The sequence below is a fragment of the Myotis lucifugus genome, unplaced genomic scaffold (assembly GCF_000147115.1).
Source record: "Myotis lucifugus unplaced genomic scaffold, Myoluc2.0 scaffold_177, whole genome shotgun sequence".
Taxonomy (NCBI): Eukaryota; Metazoa; Chordata; class Mammalia; order Chiroptera; family Vespertilionidae; genus Myotis; species Myotis lucifugus.
This window is the reverse complement of record NW_005871225.1, coordinates 133,629-160,220: the sequence shown is the minus strand read 5'-3', so window position 1 is coordinate 160,220 and position 26,592 is coordinate 133,629.

The following is a 26,592-nucleotide window of genomic DNA, read 5'->3' as shown; positions in this document are numbered from 1 at the left end:
GAATTATAAGAAAGTTAGAAGTGTGCCAATTTTAAGAAGATATTTGATATTGAATGTTGCTATAGATGGAATCTTTGTGTCATCCCAAATTCATATGTTGCGACCGAATCCCCAAGGTGTTGGATTTGGCAGTGGGGTCTCTGTGAGGTGGTTAGGGCATGAGGACGGAGATTAGGTCTCATGTTGGAGATTAGGGTCCTTAAAGAAAAGACCACAGAGAGCTCCCTCATCCCTTCTGCCATGTGAAGACACAGAAAATAAACTACTGTCTATGAACCAGAATTGGGACCTCACGATACCCAGACTCTGCCAGCACCTTTATCTTGGACTTTCAAGCCTCCAGAACTGTGAGAAATCCATTTCTGTTCTTATTATTCATACAGTCTATGAGTAACTTTAAAAAATATTTATAATGTTGTAAAGAACCTTTTAACATTGAGACTGATACAAAGTAGACACTTAATAAATGTTAATTTCCCTGTTCCTTTCTATGAAGAGCCATGAAATACTTTCTAGAGGAAAATATTGCTTAGATTAATGCGAAGAATATAATATTTTGAATATTTAAAGCCACAAACCCAAAGAGACAGCTATTTAACATGATTTTATAATGGATATGTAGTTACTACATACTGAACAAGGATATAGAGAGCAATGCAGGAATGTCAACACATACTATCCTGAGCTTTGTAGTCCCATTGTAGAAATCTCTATGGACATTACCTGTAATGCTAATTCTCTTCTAAAAATGGCGCAATTAAAAGATAGCTTTGGCTCTAAGTTATAATATTAAATTTGCATTTGTTGCTAACAATAAAAGTAGTCAAAATTTGTGTGATCAGTATTTAAATTCTATTTTTCTTTAAAAAGACAATAACACAAATATCTTTATTTGTTTAAGGGGTTGGTCTTTTCACCTTAAATCAAAAGTATCATGGCCCTTGCCGGATAGATCAGTTGATTGGAACTTCATCCTGTACACCAAAGGGTTGCCGATTTGAATCTTAGACAGGGCACTTTGCTGGGTTGCAGGTTTGAAGCCTGGATGGCTTCATACTGATCAATGTTTCCTTCTCACATCATGTTTCTCTCTCTCTTTCCCTTCCTCTTTCTAAACATAGCCTCGGTGAAGATTTTTTAAAAAGTATAATAGATTTATAGCAGTGGTTTCAAAACATAAGATCTGAAGTAAAGTTTTAATTTCAGAATTTTATTGTTTCTCTTTTATAGTTTGTCATTTGACTTAAAAATCGGTTTTTAGTCAAAAAGATGTTCACATATGTACAAGTTGCATTTGAAATTTTATATTCTGATGTGATTAAATACACTTTTTGAAAATAAAATGCCTATACCTTAAACATTACATATACATATCAAAATTTGGTGAGTTTTATAAATATGATGGAAATTTTCCCATTATTTTCAATGGATTTTTAAATAGGTTTCTAGAGGTGCCTTGGACTAATCACAAAAGAAAAAAAATAGTAACTCTTCAGTGCAGAAAGCTGGTGGATGTCATCTTAACCTAGTGATCAAAATGAGCATCACACCACAAGGGAAAATCAACACCATGTGCCTCTGGATGGGATATACTGAGAAGGACACTTTATCGCTTATGGGGTCTTCCTGCCACCCAAATGTACAACCTGAATCTAGCCATGAGGAAACAGTACCCATTCTGTGAAATAACTGCCTGCAATATTCAAAGTGTGAAGGTCATGAAAGTTGAGGTACAACTGAGGAACTCTTCCAGACTGAATGAAACCAGAGACATGACAACTAAATGCTGAGATGTTTAATCTGATCTTAAGCAGGAGAAAAAAGTAGCTTTTTAAAGGACATTGTTTGGGCAAGCTGATGACATTAAATCTGAATAGGGAGTAAAGGTTAGGTAATATCATTTTATTAATGCAATATATATATATATATATATATATATATATATATATATATATAATTTCTTTACTATGGTCATGTAAAAAGAATGTCCTTGAGTCCTGGCCAGGTGGCTTTGTTGGTTGGAGTATCACCCTGTATACCAAAAGCTTGCAGGTTCAATTCCAAGTTAGGGCATATATCTAGGTACCTAGTTTGCAGGTTCCATGCCTGGTCTGGATGCATAAAGGAGGCAACTGATCCAAGTTTCTCTCATCAACGTTTCTCTCTCTCTCTCTCCCTCTCTAGCTAAAAATCAATAAAAATCATATCCTCTGGTGAGGATTGAAAAAAAATCCTTGATCTCAGGAAATTTATATGGGAGAATTTAGGGCTATAGTGTATCATGTGTCCAACTTAAGCAAATAGTATTAAAAATTAAAATGCATATATTACAAGTACACAAAGTAATGGTAATAAAAACAATCAGGGTAAAATTTCAATAATGAGGTGAATCTGGGTAAAGAAGGCATAAATTCTTTGTACCATTCTTGAACTTTTAATTTAAAACTATGCCAAAAATTTAAAATTACCAAAAACAAAGGTGACTTGGAAATGTACCTTATTTACCCTTGTAAGGTAAGTGAATATATTCAAAATAAGAGAGTGTTGCATATTTGACAAACCCACTTCATTTGTTAGAAAATATGTAGTATGAAAGATATGTTCCAATGACTAATTTCAGAATAAGCAGTATTTTATTTGCTTTTAAACAGTAGGTGATAATTTGGGGGAAAACATTGTTGTTTGTGATTGTTTTTGTTGTTTTCCTTATTTCAAAGATCAAGGAAATAACTCTCTCTTAAAACAGTTACGAGTCAAGGTGAATGCAAACCAGATGTTTTGAGGATGTAATTCCACTCTAAAGTTTCGGATACACACCATAAAAAATGTCCAAGATGTAATGACCAGCCATGATTTTCCATTTAAAAGTGGGCATTCCTGGGTCAGCCTCCAAATTAAATGTTTATTTCTCTAGCAGCTTTTATAGCAAAGTTTGGTTGAAAGACTTGGCACAGTACTCTTCACTTTAATTTTAAGCCTGACAGAAATGCTGGCCTCAGTGTGTGTATGTGTGTAATTTAGTTGCTGTGCTACTGGAAGTCTATGGAAGATTAATGAATGGTGAGGCTCGGTGGCAGTTGTGAGGGGATGCAGGATAGAGAAAACCAGCCACCATCTGTTCAAAATGCCTTTTGTAGTGCTTTTAAGGAAAACAGTCATCAGCAGGAGACAAAGGCAAACAATGGCTTTAAATATTGATGTTTCTGTTGCAAATAAATATTGCAGTTGGACTTCTATAATTTTAACAAATAAATATGCGTATATTATGTTGTGATCCTACTATATATTCAAATCAATTTTTAGAAAGCAGGAAAATCACTAACAATTAATATCCTTACTGATATTTACTCTCAATTAGGGTCTTTGGAGATATGATATATATTAAGCCCACAGAAAAGCTCTGTAAATCATCTTTGTCCTTAGCATTAATCATTTTCCTTAGAATCACATCCACCACAGTCTCATACGATTTATACAATATGCATTAATTACATCTTCATAGATTCATTATCCCAATCTTGCCTTCAAATCTTTCAAAATGGGCCTTTTATAACTGAAATGCTATCAGTTATGTATGCTCACTCAGAAAACTCTAGGCCAGTACTTTTCAAACTTGCATTGAAGACAAATCACTTGGGGACACTTTTCAGAGTGGAGATTTGATTCAATAAGTCTGGGCTCCAACCTGATAGCAAGGTGAGGCCAGTGCTATTGGCCCATGGGTACACTCTGATAGTAAGGACAGAAATAACTTCATGAATCTTTTGCAGTAAAGAAATGTAAAAGAATAAGTCATAAAATGCTCAAAATATGCACACACCCCTGAATGTTTGTATCTATTTGGCTCAGTCTTTGCAGAAGTTTCCATTCATCCAGCCAACAAATAATAATGATAGTAATAATAATGATAATGACCCTTTAATGGCTATCGAGCCTGGCTGGTATAGCTCAGTTGGTTGAGCTACTGTCCTCGTCCTTCCAGGCACCAGGAGGCCTTGGGTTCAATTCCAGGTCAGGGCAAATGCTTAGGTTGCAGGCTCAATTCCCAGTGGGGGACATGCAGGAGGCAGCCAATGTTTCTATCTCTTTCTCCCTCCCCTTTCCTCTCTCTGAAATCTATTAAAACAATACCAGAAGAAAGACCTGGATGTAATAGGCAATAACTACAGCCACATTTAAATACTGGTTTACTGGTTCATTCCTCTACTTCTTGCGGTTTTGAATAGCCTCATTCCTTCTTCTCAGCCATATTGGAAACAGTCCTTTGAGGTCTCTGTTAAGACTCCACATCTCCTCCTATAGACCAGGCCATAACTCAGTCCCACTACATACCCCTTTAATTCTTTTCCTCTTTCCTGCTGTTGGGGTGAACACTTTCATGGAAGAGAAGGGAATTTGGTACTAGGGTTGAGAGTCAAGTTACTAAGGTTCTTTCCTAGTGCTTTTGAGACAGCTTGAGTGTCAGCTGACTCTTCTTCACCAGACATCTGAGAAAACAACTCAGTCAAGGGTGGGCTAAGCTTTGTTGGTGAATCCATTGCAAGTCTAGTCACAGCCTGGAGTTCCTCCTAGGATCCATCTGTAAAGAATTCAAGCAGAAGGTGATGCTCAAAACTCTCAAGTTGGTACAAAGTAGCCTGGAAAGAACAGGAAAAATAAAATAAATAATGGATTATCAAATGTCATTAGAATCTGTATTGAACAGTATTGGGTCGTTCATAAACACCTTAAGTCAGAATAATATAAAAATATGTACATACCAGTTTATACATTTTTATCTGCATCTACAAATATAAATGTTAATTCTTTTGGCTATTTTGATGCAAGGCTAAGGTATTTTATTTTTTCATAAGTCTACTGACTGGATTTCCTTGTCATCTTTCATGTATAAAAGGTGCCCATAATTCATCACCTTAGATTTCCAGTTTCCATTTTTTTCAAATGAAGTAATAACTTAAGTCCACCTGCAAAGCACTATAATTAGATTTACAGTAACTTCCAATTTTTTACAATTAGCTTGTCCATACCTAATTCAAGTGCAATTGTTTTAGGATGCTAAACTTTATTGGTATTAATCCAGAATACTCAAAATAATTTCCATGAAAACAAACAAAGAAAGTTCTTATTCTTTCTGTTATTTGTTGTTATTTCTTTTACATACTGTTTAAGTTATAGCTTTAAGGACCAATGCAGCCAAAATATTGAGCTCATCACTCAAGGTTGGTGGTAGAACTATGTGTGTAAACTAGGGAGTGACTGACCAGCAACCAGGGTTCATTGTGCCATTGTATCCATCAGTTTGTTTCACAGAGGATACAGAGAATGATAACAAATCAGGGAAGTGGAGGGTGGTTATGAAAGCTACCAGTCTTAAAGAGAAGCCAATGCATAGCTGCAAGACTTAGAAAATGTTTTTAAAGGAATTTAATTAACAACCTCCATAAGTATATCTAATTATCTATTCTGACACTTTCCAATTCCTTTGTACATTGGACTGATCTTTCCTACTTACACTGAGTCATATTTTCTTCTTGATCACTCTCACCACATCCAGGTATTTGTGTGTATGCATTAACCTAGCCACTTTAAATCCTTCCCTTTTCTTACCTTGTTTTTCAAGTTTACCTCTAATTCTTTTACTTCTGAATCATAAAATATCCAGGGAGAAAGGCAAACAGGAATTGGGGCAATATAAAATTATTTTCTTGGTAATAAATTGTCTTGCAAATGTTTGCTGAAATTGTTATTTACTGGATCCATTAACCTGTGAGCCAAGATAGTAGTGCATCAATTCATTAAAGTACTTGTGTCTCAATAGAGTGAATTAAAGTAACTGTTGCTTGCTGCTGGAGAATGCCATATACTAGTATGATAAGGATCATTCAAATGATACAAAGTGAGTGTCATTAAATGCAGCACAAGTAAATACACATGAGCTCATTACATAGATTCAAAATGCTGGCAAATGACTTTTATTTCTTAATAGTAATGTAATGACATTAGTGCCACCAATTGACAAGGAGAACATGAAACATGAGCAAAACATAACTAGATATTTCACTTTTTTCATTTAAAACTGTGATTTTGCAATTCTTTATGATTTTCATCAGAGAAAGAAACAAGAGAGAAAAAATATTTTAATTAAAATATTTGGTAGTCAAAATTGTAATGAAACCATGCTAGCAAAAATTGTCAAAGATGTTTGAGTATTTAGAAAGAAAATACATTTTCTAAAGTAGCTTAATTACTAGGTGTTCAAGTGGTTTGATTATAGATTCCGTACTTAGTTTTCACTTCATAATTTTATGATTTTATTGGAGAAAAGATTGGATTGGAATCTGAAAACTTTAATACTCATATACATTCAGTTGTTTATTAACTATATAGCATCAAGTAACTCATTTAATATTTCAAATATGTATTTTAATAAGTTTCCTTTAAAGTTCTAATATGATTTTGAAATGTTTATTATCAGAATAAAGTCTCTTGTAAAATACTTAAAAGCTTAAATAGGCAGCATGTATAAGCTACACATAAAAATTAATGGATTATTTGTATATTATTATAATTAAGCAAAAATTTAGATTGAAATTGGAAAATGGAAAGCAAATTTTTCTAATCATTTATCTTTTCCTGGTGAACAGCTAGTTATTTTTATAACATTAGATGTTTCATTCTCTTTATCTTTGTTAATGATTTGAAGCAATTAAGAGGAAGCCTCTCCAGGTCTAGAAATTGGACATTTATATATTTAACTGCATATAATGTTGTTTTTATGACTTCTGCTGTACACACACACACAGACCCTCCACATAAAAACACAGATAGAGTCCCCAACTTACATGCCTATAAATGGATAATATTTTTACCTTATTCAGTGTTGGTTTGATTCTGTTAAAGAAAGTATGCATTATTTACAGGGCACCTGTATTAGCAAAACTGATTCAATGTGATATTCAGGTTAATTACTTTATTCTTCTGGGATTTTTGACCTGATTTCTATTTCAGTAGGCAAAACACAGCAAAAATTAGGATTAGTAAAGCTCTTTTTGCCTGTAAATTAATTTCCAATGTAAATAGCTAAAGCAAATTGTAAAAAACAAAGACTGATTACCTTAAGAGAGTGACTATTTTCTAATATAGACACAACATTAAATTTAAAAACCCATCTAAAAACATCTTCCAGATTTAATATACTTTTTGCAGGAATTTTTATACCACCTTTGTTATGTAAATTGCATGATCTAGATATAAAATTTTAATTGAAGTCTAAGCATTGGAGATTGGAATGAGTTATTCTTATCTTATTTTCCAACAGTAAAATTTATTGCACAACATTTGAAAAAAACAAATAAAAAATTCTAAAATTATAAGCAAGCAGCTAGTGTCAACAAACAACTTAGCTAGGCCATGCTGCATAATTAACCCCATACTATAATACCAACATAAGGCAAAAGTGATTTCGGTTATTCTCCAGTCACTTTTAAAGGCCAGGTTATCTCAGTGTATCTTGATCAGAAAGCTGTACATTTGACTAGTCACTCAATGTCAGTGGTAGTTGCTTAAAAATTTAAAACTGCCTATAATTTTGCCAATATGCCCAATAATGTTCTTTAGAGCAAAACAGATGCAAGTGGTGGACAGAACTCCTTTCCATCCCCTACACACACACACACACACACACACACACACACACCCCAATATTTTATCCTAAATGTTGGACCTATGACTATATTTACTTATATAGAAAAATGTAACTAAGGTTAGGGTCATTAACATTGAGATGAGAAAATTAACCTCAGTTTAAGAATTCCTGTGATTAGATTGAGCTCACCTGGAAAATTTCCTTCAGGTGTGGTCGGAGAGCAAGGGAGGCAGCAGAAGGGTTCAACTTTGACCTTGTCCAGTTGCTGAACCTGAGATGGTAGGGGGCTGTGAGCAAGGAACTAAATTCTGCCAGTAACCTGAATGAGTGAGGAAATGGATCCTCCACTTGAGTCTTCAGAGAAGGCTATAGTAGTGCCAATATCTTAACTTAGTCTATGTTGGAATTTTCACTTAAGAAGAAGATAATAACTTTAAGTTGTTGCGACTAATTCTGTGGTAATTTATTATTGGCAGCAAATGAAATAGAATGCAATCCAAAATTTTGTGCCTCATTTAATTGTCGTATCTCTTAAGTCAACTTCATTTTGCAATTTGCTCAGTCTTCTAGCACTTTCATGACTCTAAAATGTCCTTCAATATGGGTTTGTCTTAAGTGTTCACATAATTAGATTTAGTTATGTGCATTTGGCAGAATACTACAGAAGTGTTACAGTGGTTCTTCTTAATACATTTTATCAGATAGAGAATGATTTTTATTTTCCCATCATTATGATATTCACTTTGACCACTTGCATATTTTTCTGTCTCCTAGACTTCTTAAAATGTGAAGTTTTTTGAACTTCATAACAGTTTTTTAGAGAATACTTTGAACTCTATAATCATCACATTTGTAAGCAAAATTTTAATCTGTTTATTTTTTATTGTGAGTGTGCACTCTTGATTTTTTAAATTCAAAGGTTGTAATCATTATTATTATTTCTGACCAGGCTGACCCTTTACATGGACACTCACCTCACTCTACTATGCTCAGACTTCATATTTTTACAGCTTTTAAACCAAGATTAAAACTTTGTTCTTCATGAAACATGATAATTTTGATATAAAAATGATCAGTTATTGGAACATGGTTTCATGATAACATGATGTCAATTGTGAAGTGTCATGAATAAAAACCAAATTATTAATTACTCAGTTTTTTATGGGGAGTTATTTTTACTTTTGTTCATTTATTCTTTAGGGCTGGAGTGGAAATTTTTAATTTTTTTTAAAATATGACTTTTACTGATTTTAGAGAGAGAGGAAGGGAAAGGAATAGAGAGATAGGAACATCAATGAGAGAGAAACATCAGTTGGTTGCTTCCTGTACATCCCCTACTGGGGATCAAGCCTGAAACTTGGGCATGTGCCCTGACCAGGAATTGAACCAGTGACCTCCTGGCTCATGGGTTGATGCTGAACCACTAAGTCACTCCAGCTGGGTGAAAATTTCAAATTTTAAAATGTGATAAAAACATTAAATGCAGCCAGGAAAAATCAGTGAGAAAATGTACTGTAAATTTTAATTCACTTCATTAATTTACTTAAAATGCTAACATACAACACAAAATATCAGTAGAGCCAAAGAGGTAAAATGAAAAGTGGTTTAAATGCTAAGTCAGAAAAAGCCTGGTTTCAGATATTTACTTTCTAATTTGTTTTGGACAAAATAATTGCTCTAAATCTGTTTCCTCATTTGTTAAAAGAAAAATTGCTGCCTTGCTTACTTTATAATCGTGGGAAGAAAATGATCTTTGGAATAAGACAATTTTGGATTTGAATCTCTGTTTTGATATCAATAATTATGTGACTTTTAAAAAATTGTTCAATTTATCTGATCTTCCAATTGGTCATCAGTTACTTAGAGATTGTAATGGCTACTTAAGAGATCTGAAGTAGGAAGGAAATGAGACAATGCACATTAACACTTAGACCAGTAGCTGTTAGGTACTTACAGCATCTGACTCTTAGTAGTAACAACAATTTAGTAAAAAAAGAAACTATGTTATGAATTATAAAGTGTTACACATATATGCAATCTAATTGATCCTCTTTTATAATGATATTAGAGGCCCAGTGCACAGATTGGTGCACTGGTGAGGTTCTTCGGCCTGGCCTATGCCCTCTTGCAATCCGGGACCCCTCAGGGGATGTTGGAAACCAGCCTGGTGCATAGATTCATGCACCTGTGGGGTCCCTTGGCCTGGCCTGTGGAGATCAGGCCGAAACCGGTAGTCTGACATCCCCCAAGGGGTCCCGGGTTGCAAGAGCCCTCTAGTATGCATATAAAATCTTTGGGACCCCTTGGGGGATGTTGGACTGCCGGTTTCGGCCAGATTCCCACAGGCCAGGCTGAGGCACCCCACTGGTGCAGGGATCCATGCACTGAGCCTCTAGTATATAAGATCTTTGGTTAATCTCTTCCTGTCCTTCTCCCTCCCCCATTCCCTCTGAGATTCATCAGTCTGTTCCATGTTTCCATGCCTGTGCATTGAGCGTCTGCCCCCTGGTGGTCAGTGTGCCTCATAGCTACCAGTTGAACGGATGGTCGCTTAGGCTTTTATATATATAGATCCTAGCACTTGGTATGTCTCTTTTTTGGTATTACCACAAGCATAATGATTTATTTTCTAGTTGTTTTTAAATCTTTGTTCCAGAAATGTAAGAAAGAAAACAAAAACACCCTTGGGCTCCCCCACAATACACGCATCTACCTATAAGATTTTAATATACACTAAACCCTCCATTTTGAAGTTCTCAATTTAATGGACTTTGGATTTAATGGATAAAATTTTCATCTGTATGTCATATGTAAAATTAATACCCTATTAACTTTTAAATGCTTTTAACCAATATTTGCTTATAATTAAATTAACAGGGTTTTTTTTGTTATTAATTACTATTATTTTTAACACTTTTTAGTGAACAGGCCATATGTTGGAAAAAAAACTCTGTAGTAATTTTGCTGACATAAATAAATATTACATATCTACAACTATTGTCTACATATTTAAATCCAAGTCTCACTGCCTGTAAACAATGTTCCGTGAATAACTAGCACTCAATCACACCACATCTCGAGAGGTAATTGGTTCTGTCTTCTGTGGCCTGGCTTTCTGCAGCAGTTTTAAGGGGTGCAGGCTGATGTTCCCACATGCTGCACTAAGCCACTCCCCAGCCATGTGCATTTGTTTACTCATGGTGACTGGTGAATGCACACATTTACTAGCCTATTCAGTATAAACTTTAAGTTACAGAAATATATAGAGAAAATTAATTTTAATTACACGAATATTTCTACATAAGTAAAACAATGTAAAATAATTTGTCAATTTTTTAACATACACATTTGGAAAACCTAATTTATTATGTAACAAACTTTTAGCTTAAACAGACACCCCCCCCACCCAAATTAGTCCATTATATTGAGGTTTTACTGTAGTTATTTGTATTCATTTTTATCTCCTTTCACTAAAGAATGAACTATCCTCACTTACTGACTGTCATGTTGGACTCCTGAATAAGTGTCTATAGATGATAAGTGAAGGAATAGAAACAAGTGTGAGATTCACATACATTAATAAAAGCAGAGACCAATACTAGGTCACTTTCTTAACCATTTTTTCTAGTGCAAATATACTGATCATAGAATTGTCTAATGAAACTAGTGATTATTTGTGCCTTTAAATGTCTGTTTGAATATAAAAAATGTACTTCATTTTATAAAAACGTTAAACTAGTTTTGAATATGGTAAGGTCTTAATTTTACATTGAATAAAACTGAATTCACTTTCATCAACCAGAATAAAAACAGAAAATTTGAAATTAATGTTGTTCTTTAGTTTAACAACTATAGGGTATTAAGATTCTCTAAGAGGTGAATGTTTAAGAACAGGTTGAGGAACTATATCAAAGTGAAAACTACAAGAAAAAAGTATCTAGAAAAGAGTTTTTAATTTTCATAGATAATTTTTAGTGAATTATTGTTAAAACTATCAAATCTTAATAATTGATTTGTTACTGTTAGAAGTTTTTATATTTTCTCTTGATTCTCTGAAAAAAAATCATATAAGCCAAATTCTTGAGTAGAGTTCTGCAACAAGACTAAATAATGTGATACCCAATAGGCAGGGTTGAGGAGAGCACCATGTTGGATATCTAAGTCAATACTGTAAGTGACAGAAATAGAACTTAGACTAACTAATGAGTACAGGAGGTAGAGCACTATATCATACATTACAGAAAGAATGGCACTAAAATGGTCTTGCCATCATTTATAGACTTGATTTGGCCAGTGGAACCTCTTTAAATGGACTTGAGAATCTACCTAATAATCATAATAGTTACCAAAGCTTAAATTTTAAATACTAATCCTAAAGCAACAGGTGCAAGAAGGAACATTACAAAAGATCTCCAGGGTGTCTAACACTACAGGATGGCAAGTAGCTTTTTAGGGACACTGGGCTATAGAATTAGAATAGCCTAGGGATAATTCAAGGCTATCATCCCACTCTCTCTCTTCATTTTTCCACCAAGATTGGAGAGTTAAGTATTTTACTGGTAATCTAAACTACTCACTGGTGGTGTTTTCAGATGCTGATTACCTGAAAATTATTTAACCTTCCCCAAGAACTAGTACTAGAAATTTTACTATTAATTTCATCTTAGTTTGGATTATTATCACATGGGATATATTATGGAAAGCTTATTAATATGTTTAAACTCTTGTTAGGCAATTTAACTCCAAAAGAAATATTTTTAAAATACTTTCAAGGCTAAAAATGTTAACAGTGGAAAAAATGGAGAGTATTAGGTTTTCAGCAATCTTTTTACCTGCAGGTTTTAGTTTCTTCCAAAAAATCCTTCAAGTACTTAAAATTGGTAAACCTGTTCATATTGCTTGCCTTCTTAATACCCTTATATGACTCTGCATTAATCAAGATAAAACACACACTCCTCATAATATAGTCACCTGGGTTCTGTCCACTCTTGCTTCCATTTAGACATTTCTCACATACACTATGGAAGCCAGTTTCAGTGAACTGCTTACTGCCTTCTCTATGCCTTTTATGTGTTGTTACTTTTCCTGCTGGAAGTAACCCATCTATGTATCCAGTGAGCAAACGCTCATTGAAAAATCCTCAACTCATATGCCAACACCTCTTCCAATCCTTCCCAGCTCAGGCAGAGGTAGGTGATTTCTTCTTTGTGGATTCCATTTCTCCAATGTTTGTTTATATATTCATCTCTTCCATTAGTCTTTCAATTCTTCAAAAGGAGAGATCATGTTCTATACCTCCATGATTCCCTAGTGCCTGGATATAACAGGTGTTTTATAAATCATTGATGAAGAATGAGTGAGTGAAAAACAGGAAAAGAAATATTACTAAGGTGTCAAACAGATTCAGAACAGAAATGAGTGAGAATGTTCTAAGAATGAAAATTTATTTACCTGACAATATGTTTAGGGACAACTATATTACCTTTCCTTGCACAACCACCTTCTCCAGGCCTTTAATAAAGAATAGAATTGAAATGATGCCATTACATTGAGTACATCTACGCAGTTACAGTAAATTGCCATCGCTTAAACATGTGATGTGTTTGAAGAAATTAATCCTCTCTTTAATACTTTGCCACACCTTTATCTCTATAGCAGTCCACCCCTTAAAAACTGAAGACCACTTGAGTGATTTTTGCTTTCTTACCTATGTTTAAAATCTGCCACTTATAATTTATTATTTTTTCCCTGCACATAGATGATGTCATCAAGGATGCTTTTAATCAACTTATTTTGTAGCTAGCACTAAAATGATGTTGACATTATGGTAAATAATTAATATAACTTTGCACAAGCGCTATGAAAACAGTGAGTTCGTGTGTACATAACTTGTTATCTTCTGCAGAATTTAACAGAAATATTTTATTTTTATTTTAACACAGTAGACAGGTACTTGAACAAAAATGACCTTTTCATATCATAAGGTCTTCAAACCCTCTACTGTGATGCAGTTTGTACACTCCACCTGCTGAGTTTCTAATGCAAATGATCACAGTGTGTGGTCCCTGCTACTGTAAACATGAATTCTTTCTCTTTGTGATTTCATATCTTCAGCACTGATTATAATGATTCTTTGTCAGCTCAAAGCTGTCAACATTGTTCTCCAAGGACTGCAATCACAGCTAAAAAAAAATAGACATAGCTAGTCATATGGAATTAAAGGTGAACTAGGGCTCTCAAATATAAAAGACAAAGGAAAATAAATGTCTGTCTTCTCATAAGAAAAACAAACAAACAACCACCTGTATAGGTTTGGTTTTGTAATATCACCTTACACCTTATTCATGAAATTCAATATGTTCTCATGAAGTGCTTGGCATCACTTTTTATTTTATTTTACTACAGCAATATTCTTAATATAAGCCACTGATGGTTATTCTTCTGTTTAATCCTTCTTAACAGATTTCCCTTTTCATGAAAAGTGATAAACTACACAAACACTCAGCAGCCTGATTGCCCAAATACTTCTACTAATTTGCCAAGGTTAGCAGAAATGGAGCGTAGAGTATATTGTTGGCTATGCATGGATGAAGGGTTCAGAAGCAGCACAAGGCTATATATTTCACACTCCATAAACAAAATGGCGAAACACACTAGAAAGGTACAATACTTACCTAATCTAAATTCAGGCAACATCAGTAGCTTTGGTCTCTATTAGGTTAAATCACTGTCTCTTCAAGGAATGGCCAAATCATTAACCCAACAAACCAGTTCACAAAAACACATGCATATGAATACTGAGTACGCAACACTTCTGATGCTGTGAAAAATAACTCCACATAATTGAGCAGAACAGTAATTATGGAGTAGCTTTAAAGCTTTATCTCCTCTTTCATCTATGTAGCCATTCATACAAAAATGTCTTGAGTGTCTATGATCTGAACAAAGTGCTAGGTATTGAAATAGCAAAGATAAATAGCAATTTCTGATACCCTGAAACTCATGGTTTAGTGGGAAGAGCAAGCTAGGCAGGCAAATTAATAAAACAAAACATTATTAGCACTTGTATCAGCAAGGAGAATCTGGATTATAACAAATGCCCCTCAAATCACAGTGGTTTGTAATAACTAAGGTTGTCATCACAGTTGGGCTTGGTTCTCCTTTATGTCATTTCCATTGTGGAGCTAAAGAAAACGGAAAGGAGTAAACTCTCTGTGAAATATTTCTGAATTTAAATTTTCTGCCTGGTAGGGACACATGTCAATTCCACTCAGATTTTACTGGCTTCACCAAATAACATGGCCAAGACTGACATCAACCTGGTGTAAAAGTATAATTCTCCCTTTTCAAAGAGCAAGAAAAAAAAGGATGATTATGCGGCTCTTATCAATAATAATAAAAGCATAACATGCTAATTAGTCTGGACATCCTTCCAGATGACCTTCTGGACAAAACTGGGGCTGCACGGGAAGCTCAGGTCCCTGGTGCCAGAGGGAAGCCGGTGCCGGCAGCAAGGGGAAGGAAGGCCTACTCTTGCACGAATTTTGTGCATCAGGCCTCTAGTAATACTATAAAGGAGGAGTGGACTAAGTTAAGTGCTTTTGCAAGATAGTGTGCAAATCACTGCTAGTTCTGGAGAAATCTGGTGTGGGGAGGGCTTCCCAGAGAAGGTGACAACTGAAGCAGGTCTTGAACAATAAATATACTTTGTCAAACATTACCTTCACATACATCATTAAAAGGGGAAAAATTAATTCTCTACAGGGATTCAGAGGAAGCTTAGAGTGATAGGTTTAAGACCAGAAATACAATATTTTGTAGAAAGGAAAAGGTAGTTACTTGAATATATATTATAGTTGGCTTTGAGTAGTCAAAGGTGATATTTAAACAAGAAAGGAATGTGTACTTTAAGAAGATTCCTCTGGTTTCATAGAAACATGTGAACTAATTGGCAGTTAGAAAATATCCTCAATAAGATGATGTAGGCCTAGAATAGGGGAGAAACAGTAAGAATGGGGAAAATTTTTCTTCTTGGATAGTTTTAATTTGTTCAAGCAAAGTTAAAATATGGGACCTTAGCTAGTCCGTCATTGAAATTGAGGTAAAAATGATTAAATACAGGAAAGAAAAGACATTTATGGACTTCAAACAACTTTAAGCATATATTAATACATTGTTATTTTTAATTATAAAGTATTTTTTAAAATTGTGAAAACACACATAAAGATAAAATTTTCCATTGTGACCATTTTTCAGTGTATTTCAGTGGCATTTAATTGCATTCACATTGTGCAACCATCATCACCATACATTCACAGAACTTTTTCCATCTTGCAAAACTGAAACTCTGTTCCCATTATACAACTCCCCATGAACACTGCCCCTGCTACCCAGTCCCTGGTAACAACCATTCTACTTTCTGTGTCTACTCTAGGTAGGTCATATAAGTGCAAATATATTTTTAGTATATTTTTCTGATTATAATAAAACTAATTCCTAAAATTATTATGGATTTGCTGTCTTAGTGGTTCCATGGCCACACTAGCTTGGGGATTCACTGGAAGGATTCATATGGCTCAACATAAAGTTATATTCAGTTTATGTATTATAGACTCATAGTTACCATAGAAAAGATGCAATACAGGAACATTCAGCCAAAGACACATGGACAGAGGTTGGAGTGGTCAAACACAGGCTTTCTCGTTCTTCCCCCACAGATGCCTCTGTTTCCCTCAGAGCAAACTGCAGGGACTTGTATGGGCTGACCTTCTCCAAGAAAGACCACTTAGTCTTTGAGTTCAAAGTACTTAAAGGGAGCTGGTCCTTTGCCATGTGACCGGCCATGGTACACACCACAATCCAGGCATCAGATACAACCCTGAATCTTCCTATGTACTCTGAACATGGTAACAACCTGGTCCATTTTGATGGATCCCTTTAGTGTATGGAATGGCATTATCCCCCAGTGACAACAGGAAATTTTCAGTTATTTTGTTCTCAGTCCAAGTGTCATTAATCACCATGGCTACAGGAATTAGTAAGAACACAGTAAAACAAGCTGCTGCCTGAACTTTTCCCTCATATGTACATATTTTATTTTTAAATATTTGCAAACACTCAATATCTAACAACTCCCTGATTTTCAGTTTCAGTATAGTCATCTACTTAAAACGTCAAACAAAAACCTTACAAGCAATTTCTGAGGTATATTGAATATTTGGAAAAATCTTTTGAATTCCTAATATTATATGCAGTGTGCATGAAAGTCAATAGGTCTTCTACCACTATTTACAGAGACAAACTTGTCTCCTTATTTATAGTTATTCTAATCATAAATCTTATTGTGTAAGTCAATGTTCTCTGCAGAATTCAGAGAACTAGAAAGGGGCAAGGCACATCCAAAGGATAATTCTGGGTGCAGAAGGTTAAGTAAGGAGTATTGGCACAATATTCCTTAGTCCTCAAATTTCAAAATTATGCATTAAGTCTTCCCACATTACTATACATACATTGCTATACATAAAAAAATGTTCTTTTCTCTCTAACCAACCTACCTTTTAAACTTTTCCCTACAATACATCATTAAGGTGACATAAACATCCAATTTGAACAAACTGGTTGGTAATTTACTCACAAATACAGGTTTTTGGAGGAAATTGAAACATAGACTTTTACGTTGTTCCATCTTTAATAGAGGATTTTCAGTTTAATTCTTGTTGGTGAGAAAATACATTTTGTATTATTTCAATCTTTAAAAATTTATGCAGACTTGTTTTGTGGCCAGCATGCAGTCCATCCAAGATAATATTTCATATACAATAAAAATAATTTGTACTCTGCAGTCTTAAGGTGATATGTTTTTAAAAATATAAACCTTTACAATTTACCAATTTAATTAATAATCATGTCCCGTTATTCTATATCCTTGATGATTTTTGTCTTGTGTTTTTATAAATTACTTAGAGTGGGGAATTGAACTCACTAAGAATTATTGATGAATTTTTTGTTTCCACTTTCAATTCTGTCAATGTTTGCTTTAAATATTTCAGTTGAAAATGCATAAACATTTGTATCTTCCACCTGGCTTTATCCTTTTACCTTTATGAAATGTCATTCTTTGTCTCTAGTAATATTTTGTGTCTTAAAGTTTATTTTATCTCATTACTATAGTCACTTCAGCTCTTCTATGGAGATTATATATATATATATATATATATATATATATATATATATATACACACCTGGAATAGGGGAGAAACAGTAAGTTTTATATATATTTTCAGTTTCAACTTATTTGTTCTTCTGAATTTATGGTGTGCATATTGCAAACATCATATAGTTGAGTCTTGATTCTTTATCCAGTCACACAATCTCTGCCTTTTTAGCTAATTTATATTGAATTTACAGCCAATATTTCAGTGTTTGTTGATTTGTCTTGTAACTTTATTTCTCTGCAGCTTCTTTACTGCCTTATTTTGTATCAAATAAATATATTGTAACTATTTTTCTTGATCTTTTAATCTATAAAATTTTGACTTATTTTCTTATGCTAAGAATAATAAGAGATTATGATAGGCAACTTAGGTTATTACAATCTATTTTAGAATAATATTAAATTGTTTATGATAAAATATGGAACCTTAGCTCCAATGTCGCTCCATTTCCCTCCCCATCCCTTGCACTATAATTGAAATCTCAGGTCTTTTTAGTTTAGAATAAATGTCATCAAAAGCCACTGAAATGCTTTCAGCAAGGGAGAGAGAAGTTCAGAAGGAGAGGTTCAGATATGCATTTCCTAATCATATCCGCAGGAAACCATGTTTATGAAAACCTTGCCCACCTGAGAGAGCAAGGTTCTATGAATGAGGGGGCATGGGTCCCCTCCGGCTCCAATGCAGCTTAAAGCACGCAGTGTTACAGATGTGAGAAGGATCTTGCGTCCATAGCCTTTTGTTTTATTTATTTATTTTTTAGTTGAGTCAGTGATACTGTGAATCAGCTTATGCTGCATCTCAGGCTGAGACTCTATCCTTCTGTTCATCAGAGAGCTTGGTGTCCAGATCTCAGTGGGTCCAAGCACATGCTCACTGTCCTGTGTTGTTAACCTGTGCCTCGCACTAGCCTCTGAACTTGCTTCTTCCGCCAGTATATGCAGGGTAAAACCTCACTGACCTAATGTTACCCTTGCAAAAAAGACTTTTGGGCCTTAAAGGTATTCCATCTTTAAGACAAATTTCTTCTCTAGGAAAAAGTATTTCTCATGTATAAATGATTATAATAGTATTTCAGGAAAGGCGATTTTTTTGAATATCAATGTGCTACCACAGAAATTTCCATTGCACTCTCAATGGTAGACATATGGCTGTGAAATGATGTCTTCCTCTTTGTTTCCCCCCAAACAATTAGGTTATGTATCATAGATGCTGCAATGTTTTTTTCATGAAGGAACTTGGCAGAAACTGAGTCACAGATGCTCCTCACAAGAAGAAGAATTATATGTGAGATTCAAGGGCCATCAGAAGGTTGAAGTAAAGGATGAGCTGTGTTTAGAAGGACAATAATAGGTGTAAAATTGAGAAGCAAAGTGCTATTGGTACAAAGAGTTTATCAGAAATATCACTTAGAAGACATAGACAGAGGGGCATAAACTCAGGTTCCAGAACTGTTTTCCTTAAATGTAATGTTATTTCTGCTGACTTTTCTAGCCCTCAGTATGTTTATACAGATCATCCTATAGAGACAAATCAAGATTCTAAAACTCTGTGTAATTTAATACAGTTAGTTTAATGTATTAAATAGAGTAAATTTAGATGGACTTACCGTACAAACTTCATATATAAGAACTTAAAGATTTTACCCACTAAAAGCAGAAAGTCTTCTCCCTCTAGAATTCTGTTACTTAGAGAATTAAACCATGGTTATGAATCATATAGCCTACTGAAATGGCTGAGAACTCTATATTGCCATGTTTTAGTTTTTATTTTGGACACTAAATAGATTTTAGAGAAGGTTGAAAAGAATAAAAAGGAATATAAGAAATAAAAAGAAAAAAAGCATATGAACAAAGAGTGACAATTTAATATTATTCTAAAATAGAATATTGAAATTGCTTCAATAGCAAGATTACACAAAATTATGCCAACTCCAATCTTCCTTCTTTTATCTGCCTCCTTTAAGTTGGAAAATATACTAAGAAAAATCTTAGAATCCTAGCCTGTAGGGAATGGGAATGAAGCAGGGGAAGATATTATTAGAACATCTGGTTATCTTTGAGGAGATGGAGTATTTAGTTTTCCTCTGAATTCTTCCTAAGTCCGTAGACTTCAAACATTCTTTCCTGTGGACGGTGTGGTTTTCTAGATGTGTCAATATGAGGATGATTACTTTACAGGCACAATGGATAAGTACATAAGGTAGTTAAAGTTTTTAATTTGAAAAATAAATTAAAATTATATCACATAATTTATGGGAAATGTGCAATATATTTTATTGACTGCATGTAGAACTTGGAAATATGATTTATATGAATTTGCTATTTCAGCATGATGAATTGATTGTCACAGTGAGGATTATGGAATTAGCTGGAAGAACAGATGATTAACCACCACAGCCTTTTGGCTAGTGAAGTTTTACCTTCTGATTTTTGAACATTAATAAATCATACTTCAGCATATGGGACTATTTTGGCAATAGAGCCACTATCAATTTAATCATCTCAAACCAGAAAGCAATGTGCGAGCTGCAAATGCTGCAGACGTGAAAACCCGTTACTAAGAACAATTGAGTATTCTTCTTATAGTCACATTAATTACAGCTGAAACAAACCTTGAAGAGCTAAGAAAACATAGCACAACTTATCTACTATTTACTAGGGGGGAAAAAAGAAATCGATATAGCCATTAATTGCACAAATAGCAATAAATACTTTGGCTGCTGTCCAGGAAGTGTACAACTGAGAGAATTTTTCGTACTGCTGGTTTCATTACACAGATCATAGTCACAGCAAAGCGGGCAGTGGACTGCTGTTCAATAAACTAAATTTAATGTTACTCAATTATGATCATCGCACTCAGATATAATACTAATAGGAATGTCAGCCACGATTACATTTTCAGATTTATGTAAAATAATTCAAATGCTATTTGCTATCCCTCAGATACACGGTTCATCCGGTTGTTTATGCAGTTGGTTCATATTGATCGTGCACAGCAAGTAGCATAGTAGAGGCCCAATGGCAAGTATATATAACATCCCTTGTGCCAGCCGCCGGGGTGCTGTGCCAAGCACCAGGGGCAGCATGCCAAGTCATCAAGCAGATAGCACACCTCTGCAAAGCTGCCTTGTTGTTGTTTTTTTACAATATTTTTTTTCGAATTGCTCACATGTGCCATGAATAATTATTGCCAGCATTACCCAGCGTGAAGCAGAAATGAAGGCAAGAAAATGTCTTTCTTAGAGAATTCTTTTTAGAGCTAAATGAATCTAGTGAAGATATCACTCTAGCATCATTATATGTTGTTATGTATGGCTGGGACTGTGTCATTTAGCAAAGTATTACTCAGTGGGCTGAGCAGCTGGTATATATGATTTTGTATACCACCTGCAAAAAAAAGATGCCAAACCATATAATCAACCACCTGTCCAAGAGAGTAGAGTAGCTAAACACTACTTTGTTGTTGCTCCCACATTTTCAGGAAGTTCGGGAACATAAGCAGACAGAGGCAGAATGAATATTGTACAAGATAAGGTTTGTTAAAGCTTTTCTGTTCAATAAAGCATATAGTGCCTGCTGTTCAGAGTACTGTTGAACAGATTTGCTTTATTTCTAATGAAGGTGTTTGGGCATTTTCCTGGCACAAATGGAGCAAAATTATGTACTTAAAACAACATTTTAGAATAACAACACAAAAATCACCACTTCAATTGCACTGCAACAGATTGGAAAAAGGAAAATAGATATAAACGGAAACTCAATAATGATTTAGTGTCATTATTATGGATGAATCATTCATTTAGGAGAATCTTGCCTAGTTTTAAACAACCCGTATGTCTAGCAACTTCCGCCGGATTCCGTCTTAAACATGTGTTTATTATAATCATCTCCACACCGTTACTCGTGGGGAAAACACTTTACAGGTGACCTCTTTACTTATTTGGCTTTAAGTGAATATGAGAATAATTTGATTGTAAGCTCGTCTTTCTATCACCAGATTTCCAGTGTCAGCAATGTCAATCTCATTATCCCACCTTTCACTGGCTCAGCTTTCTGTGGCAATGCACCTTTTACAGTTCTAGTCCCTGGTTGTTTGACAGGTTGCTGGATGAACAACCGATAACTATCTGAGGGTACTCAGTGAAGCAAAGGGAGCTGCAGCTTCCAGACCAAGGTCTCTTGCTCTCATTGTCTCTGTGGCTATGAGTGGAAGCTCATTAGACTCTCCCTTTTGTCTCGTTTTAATACAGAAAGACTGATTTGGGACTTGTCCACTCAATCCCAACTTCTTAAGAAAAAAAAAAAGCTGGGATTTTGAACATTTTAGAGGTTTTTGCTGTGTAATATTGGTTTTCTACTTAGCCACCTCTTTGATTTAGGTGGTTTGGTTATACCCCACCCAATTTTTTTCCACCTCTCCCCTGAAGAGAAGATTCTCAGAAGGAAGCTTTCACAATTGGCAGGGCTTGGTAATACATGAAGGTATTCTGCCAATCACTTCAAATATGCTTGTTTACTTTGGTCTCCTCTAGAGAAAAAGAGTATAAAGAATTAAAATAAAACTTTTAAAACTTATTAGAAAATGTACTGTGCATAGTACATTCAAACACGAGGACATGGGCAACATGACTTTTTTAATGTATTCAAAATAAACTCTGGACAAGAAGAACCTAAGTATAAAATAAAATTCCTTATTAGAAATATAGAGTAAGAATATATGAAATAATGTCCTTGGCCATTTTTTATTTTCAACTCTAATGTTTATGTGTCACCTTGGCTGTGCTATTGGATGCCCAGATATTTGATTACACATGATTTCTGGGTGTTTCTGGATAAGGTTAACATTTATATCAGTCAATTGAGAAAAGCAGATTGTCCTGCTCAGTGTGGGTAGGCATTCTCCAAACTTTTGAGGGGCTGAATAAAATGAAAGGTTGCAGAAATGGAAAGTTCTCTCTCTCTCTTTCTCTCTCTCTCTCTCTCTCTCTCTCTCTCTCTCTCTCTCTCTCTCTCTGTCTCTCTCCTTTCTCTCTTCCCCTGTTTGAGGTGGGACATTGTTCTTCTCTGCCCCAGGACTGGAACTACACCACCAGTGCTCTTGAGAACCAAGTCTTCAAACTCAGACTGAATCCACACTCCCAGCTCTTCGGGGTCTCCAACTGCTCACTGCAGATTGTGGTACTTCCAGCATATGAGACAAATTCTTAAAATAAATAAACACATAAGTAATATCATATATGGACATATATGTTGTGTGAGATGAATACTTTTTTCACAATCTTTTCTCATTTCTTCACCTTTTGGCTTTGTTACTACATACTCTATCATTTTATAATTTGTAACTTCTCTGTGCTTTGAAAGTATAAGAATATTTTTCACTTTAAACATTTTAGGTTATTTCTGAACATCTTATGTTTGGGTAAGCAATATCAAATTCAGAACCAGTATTATATGTAGGCTTATTTAGAAGATACTATAATCCTTACATCACTAAAACTTTGATAAAGTAAAATTCTCTAAGTTTCCAGAACAATTTAAAAAATATACTTACACATATTTGTCTTTATCCAGGGAACACTGTGCCTCTGTTTTTTTATGTCGTATCATTTTATTTCTCTTATTTCTATTTCCATTATTCCTATTTCTTTTTCTAGCAAAAGGGAATCTCCCAGAATATTTATTATACACATATACAGATGTGTGCATATTATATATATGTGTGCATGTATATGTATATATATGGTAGCAAGCACTCTCATTACTTTATGACTGAAAATATCTTTATTTGTTTAACATTTCAATCATATTTTATCTTAACTTCGTATTTTAAGTTCAAAATTATTTTTTCTCATTGCCTTAAAAACATTCAAGACATACCTTCTCCAGAAAGCTTCTTATTGGCATGGAAGAAATAACTTAAGGCTCTTTGTGACTGTATGAGACATGCAAAGTGAGAAATAAGTTTATCTGAAGTTTAGTCAAGATGAGTTGAATGTTAAGACTGTCTGGGTCAATAGCTAGCAATTTGTTCCAGATAGTGGCTTGTTCATTGGCCTGTACTCTGGAGCAAGGATGCTACATCCACAACCCTTAGCCAGACAACATGTCTATAACTCAGAAATAAACTCTCACCACAGTAAGCTACTGAAATTATGATATACAGCTTACCTAAATCCATTTTCCAAATATTGGATAGAGTGCTATTTTTTAAATATATATGATCATATCAGTCTCCTTATTTAATTGTTCTAAGAAGTATAAAAATGCCATATAAAAATAGTAGGAGGATGGGAGAGATGACAGCTTTATTTAAAAAATGCAAACATATATTTGGGAAAGATGGGGACATCTGTATTACTCTCAACAATAAAGATAAATTAAAATATATATTTGGTAGTGATATAAAGAAAATATAGATGCCAATGACAGGCATGATTTAGGTTATTTGTGACATTTTAGTTAGCAACTAACTCTTAATTTCTAAAGAATCTGAGCTACTGGATATAAATTTTACCACTAGATATAGACAGAAAAATTCTGTATTCTAATCAAATGTGCAAGAACAACACATTTTTCCTTTGTGACAATTAGGTTCAAACACCTCAGCCACAAAATTACTTTTTTTCCCCATTGTTTTCCCAGTTGGAAAAAGAGTTGAATGGCTGACTCAATGGCAGTTTCAACTCTCATTCAACAAAATCACTTTTGAGTCTCCTGGTGGAAAAACACCTCCCCTGAACCAAAAAGTCAACCCTCTACTGTCAGAACTCAAAGTCAAAATGAGCAGCAAAATCTTTCTAGGGTTGAAAGGACAGAACTGATAGCTGTGTCCCTAACTCCTCTTCCAAGAAAAAGCCATAGAATGTATCATTTACTCAGCCTGCCCTTATCTCAGCCAATGGGAATGCAAGGGAAACTAGCCCAAGGCAAAAAGTATGCTAGCCACCCCCCTGTCTTTGTGTAACCCGACCCTAGCTGCACCCTGCCCTTGTGTCATTAGCCCCCGGCCCTCACTCAACCAACCAGAATCGGCCAAATCAGTGGTCCGAGTGAGCCCTCACTGCCCCCCCCCTCGACCCCAAGCTCTATAAAATCTTTGTTCTTTCGAGACTCCGGGCTCTCTCGCATCCTACTGCTGCGGTGGTAAAGGAGGCAGAGGGACCAAGCTCAGCTTGAATAAAGGCTCTATGCTTTTGCATTGGACTCAGCGCTCCTGGTGGTGTCCTTTGGGGGGTCTTGAAATCTGGGCATAACAGGGTGGTTATTAGGAATTATAGTGAGGAGAGTACCTTGGCTCCTAGACCTTACATGTATTCTGGCTAAGCAAGAAACAGCTCCAAATATTCATTTCTGGTTCAGAGCATGTACCCCATGCTATAGGGCAGTATTATATCTTCTGAAACCATTAGCTCCCATCTGGGACTATGAGTCTTTAATAGGCTGTTCTGCCATTGTATAGGGTCTCTGTCTGCTAATGATGGGGTGCCATATAATAATCTCAGCAAATCCCATAAGTATAGCCCATTGATTTATTTTATTTACTCAAAAATAAAATTGTAGGTCAAAATTTATGAGGTATGAGAAACCATAAGTCATCCTCTGGCTGTAAGATTAGTGTTTCTGGTTGATGCATGGTAGGTAGTCAGTGATGGCAACTTGATACTGGTATATACAAGTTTTACTTGCTCTTTTGGGTGAAAGCAAATCGCTGTTCTGTATTCACTGGAAGAGATACAAATGTATAAGCATTTCAGATGCCAAGGCCTCTATTGCATTTCTTCATACTACATCTGAAATGGAGGCTGCATTTGAAGTTACCACATGTTTAAGAAAACCATTGTCATTCTCTAGGACCAATTGTCTACCACAAAGGTCAAATGGATGAGTTATTTGAGAATGCAATTATCAAGTACTTCCTCTCTGTCTTTCAGATCTCTGATGGTGGCATTAATGTTTGCTGTTCTTTCAAGGTTATAGTATTATTTTTGTTTGCAATTTTTATATGGAGGGAGATTTTCATAGGCTTATACTTATCTGTTCTTATTATAAAACTAGAGGCCCAGTGCACAAAATTTGTGCACTGGGGGGGTGTCCTTCAGCCCAGCCTGCACCCTCTCCAATCTGGGACCCCTGGCTCCTAACCGCTTGCCTGCTTGCCTGCCAGATTGCCCCTAAACGCTTATTCCTGCCAGCCTGATCACCCCCTAACCACCCCCTTGCTGGCCTGATTGACACCTAACTGCTCACCTGCCAGCCCAATTGCCCCCAACTGTCCTCTCCTGCTAGCCCGATTGCCCCCAACTGCCCTCCCCTGCCAGCCTGATCGCCTCCAAGTACCCAACCCTGCCAGCCTGATCTTGCCACCAACTGCCCTCCCCTGCCAGCCTGATGGCCCCCAACTGCCTTCCTGTGCCAGCCTGGTCACCCCGGTGGAAGCCGTGCGGAGCAGCAGCCAGGACCTGCCCCCTGGTGGGGCTGAGGGAACTCCAGGGAAGCCGGGCTGAGCAGCAGCTGGGACCCTCCCCCCAGCAGGGCTGAGGGAACTCCAGTGGCAGGTGCGTGAAGCGACCAGCCCCACCCCCGCTGCGCACGCCACCACCTTGTGATGGCGTTATGGCATGAGGGTTAATTTGCATATTACCTCTGTATTACATAGGACTAGAAGCCCAGTGCACGAATTCATGCACAGATGGGGTCAGGCTGGCCCGGCACCAATGGGGGCGGATCGGGCTTG